The 3,475-nt window shown below is 37.3% G+C and overlaps 1 pseudogene; it reads left to right on the forward strand.

Moving 5' to 3' along the window:
• The window catches only part of LOC108522440 (glycine receptor subunit alpha-2-like), a 32,430-nt pseudogene extending 29,217 nt beyond the window's left edge, over positions 1-3,213 (forward strand).
• Positions 3,214-3,475: the final 262 nt, after the last annotated feature.

Consider the following 3,475-nt stretch of genomic DNA (forward strand, 5'->3'; position numbering starts at 1 on the left):
TTTTTTTTTTTTTTTTTTTTTTTTTTTTTTTTTTTGGCTTTGTGTTGAAAAGGTAGTCCAAAGAAACAGGAAAGTAGATTACAATTAAACTTGCCATTGATTTCTGGGTAGCTTTGGTGAGTCACTATCTTGCAGTAAATAAGAATAAGAATCCATAAACTTAAAAAAAAATGCTGAGGTTTTTGACCAGCCAAGACCTCACATAACATCCTCTGTCCTCATCACTCTTATTTGAAAAGTTCAAATATTACAAAGGGAGAAGGTAGAGAAATGGTGCATGAAAGAAGAGTAGGCTTCATTTCTAGGGTAGACAAAGATCCAGAAACAATTGACAGATGATGACCTAGCTAGCAGGAGCCTGGAGACTAAGAGCTAACTTTGGATTACCAAACTGATAACAATCTTATTTTGGATGATTTGAGTTATATAACAATATGATTTTTCATAATAGGTAATCTGTTTTACTTCATATTAATAATTGTGACGAGTGGGCCCATTTAGCAAGACACTAGCACAAACGAATATTCTTAATTTGCATATTCCACAATTTCCTCTTAGGTTACCTGCCAATAGTCTTCCCCATTTGCTAAAGTAGAAGGACTTTAACATAAGCTTTCTGAATGCAAAGCTAATAGACCCTAGGAGAAGGGCCAAGTCTGCAATGGGAATATTTTAGGCAGGCCCGTGATGAATTCATTCTCATTTAAAAAAAGAATGGTTTTCATTTGAAGTACTAAGACTGGCACTGTGGATTGGATTGTCTTATTGAATTGCCAAAGCCTCAGCTCTTGCAAGTAAAGACAATCTTCAAAGGATTTTTATGTTTGTTTACTTGTTTGTTCTTCAGAAAGAGTTAGTGAATAAAAAGGCAGAAATCAATAAACTTTTTAGATTCCATTCTTTCATTACACAGAAAAAAAATCCATCCATAAGTAGCTTTCTGTCTTAAATTTCTTTGGCTCCAATGACACAGAGTTGTAGTGATGATTGCAGCTCTTTTGTTAAGAATGCTGTTGAACTGACTGAGCATATGTCCGCTTTAGATGGTTTCCTTGTTTGTTTCTTTACATGGGTAGACTTTCAAGCTTTCTTGGAAAGCCATATTCAGTTTTCACTATGATTTCTTTACCTCAGTTGGGTACACGATGAATGACCTGATATTTGAGTGGTTAAGCGATGGTCCAGTGCAAGTTGCTGAAGGATTGACCCTGCCCCAGTTTATTTTGAAAGAAGAGAAGGAACTTGGCTACTGCACAAAGCACTACAACACTGGTAAGTGTTGTTGTTGTTTTTTTTTTAGCTGTTAAACACAAGTGAGCTCCATTTGCAGCTTGGAGTATATATCTCATTACTTTAATTGCTGCATATTTACCAGGCAAATAGACCTATGTGGCATGGACCTGATTTGACTCAAAACTCCCTCAACAGATAAGATTCCTATACTCTCTGGAATAGGTCAGCAAACACAAGAGGTAATTCCTCCAGAACATAGAGAGAAGGAGAGAGGATTTAGGATCTTTTGCTGTTCCCTAGCTGACCATCTGTTGTCAAATGAGTCTGGGGAAAGGTGTGGAAAACCTCATTAGTGGTGCAAAAAACACGAATTCTGGCTCCTTTCTGGCATCCGCTCTTGCCATTGGATGCTTAGGTAAATTTGCACCCTCTGCCTTACTGTCTTAGTGCCTAGTGGAAAAGAGGGACAATAACACAGGTCTTCGTAAACCCAGAAATAGAGCTGTTGTGTTCTTCAGTCCTAGATAGTAATAGAAGTTTGGATGAAAGTCAGCTGGCAGGAATTCAGCTGGCTCTAAAGTCATGTGTTATCAATAGTACTGACAGACACATGGGGTTGGGGGACAGGTGGTGGAGGAAGAACTTGAGGTGGTAGCCACAAATAGGCATCTGTTGTTTTCTGGAAGATTTTACCTGTCCAGAAAAGTTGATGGTTTTTCCCAAGAAAAACTATGGTGTTCAATACCATGCAAGCTGATCATGGAGAGACAACCAAGACATGATGGTTTGTCCAGTAACTGATCTAGGTCCCTTGCTGGGGAAAACAATTTATGCACACTTGTTCCAGCGGCCAACAGTGATACTTATGAAGTAACCAAAACCTGATTCCAAGGAGTTTTTTTTTTTTTTCTGACCAAGAAGGATTCAACCCTATGTCTTGTAATCTGTATGGAATAAGCAAAATTACCTTCTGGGGTTCTAACTCCAAGTCAATTAAGGAGAAAAAAAGTGGGAAGGGGTAGGAATATCTATCTCTTAAATGTTAAAAGTTTTAATGCCTTTATATGACCTCCTTTTTACAGGGAAAGAAACAATGTACGTAGTTCCTAGGCATATGCTAAATGTACTGAAGCAATTACCCAGAAGGCTAGGAAATTTTTACAATGACTAGATTATACACTGGCTTATACAAATGTACATTTTTCTCTTGCTATTAATAACACAATGATAGATACACAGTTCTTTAAATACTTTGTAGTTTTATGTAAACTGTACTTCTTTGGAGGAAATGGCTTCAACTATTACACAGTGTATGTCGTGTGTTACGTATTATATGCTATATAGTATATGCTATTGATATAATATACTATATATTACATATAACCCCACAAAATTTGAATATTTTATTTCCACTGGTAATTTTCTGTCAGTCTTGTAAATTCTGAAGCTCTGTCTAAAACAATCAAGCTGCAGCAAGCACAGATTTTAAAAATTAAATATGCCTTATGGTTTTGGTCCAGTGACTCTTTAGATCACACATTCTCACACTATTATTATCACTATTATTGCACAGTAATTATTTCTATTAATGGTTCAGTTGGAGAAGAGTTGAATTGGTTATGTAGGGTGAACATTTTGTGCAATCTTCCAAATCCATCTGCAGTAGTCTTTTTTTTTTTTTTTTTTTTTTTTAAAACAACGTGGGATAGTGGAATTAGAAATCTAAATTCAGACTAGACTTTAAATGATCATTTACTCCTTCTAGGAAAGTTTACCTGCATTGAGGTCAAGTTTCATCTGGAACGCCAAATGGGATATTATTTGATCCAGATGTACATCCCAAGCCTGCTTATAGTAATTTTGTCCTGGGTTTCCTTTTGGATAAACATGGATGCAGCCCCTGCCAGGGTCGCACTGGGCATCACCACAGTCTTAACGATGACCACCCAGAGTTCAGGCTCCAGGGCATCTCTGCCAAAGGTAAGAAATCTTGCTTGATAACATTTGACATGAAAGGTTCTCAAAGGTCTTGTGGGCTGGAGAGTTCTGTGAGGACAGAAATGTTGGCCACTCTATGACACTGTCGTAGATAAGAATGCAATAAGAGGACAAAAAGCTGAGTTTGAGAGAATCAGGGATCTGGGAACATGGGGAACCCTCAAAATCATATCATTTAGAGGAAAGGGAAATCAGTATTGAGAGTGAAGAGAAATGAGTAGAGGCGGAAACATGGCTTAGAGAT

The sequence above is a fragment of the Rhinopithecus bieti genome, unplaced genomic scaffold (genome assembly GCF_001698545.2).
Source record: "Rhinopithecus bieti isolate Rb0 unplaced genomic scaffold, ASM169854v2 scaffold_65429, whole genome shotgun sequence".
Lineage (NCBI taxonomy): Eukaryota > Metazoa > Chordata > Mammalia > Primates > Cercopithecidae > Rhinopithecus > Rhinopithecus bieti.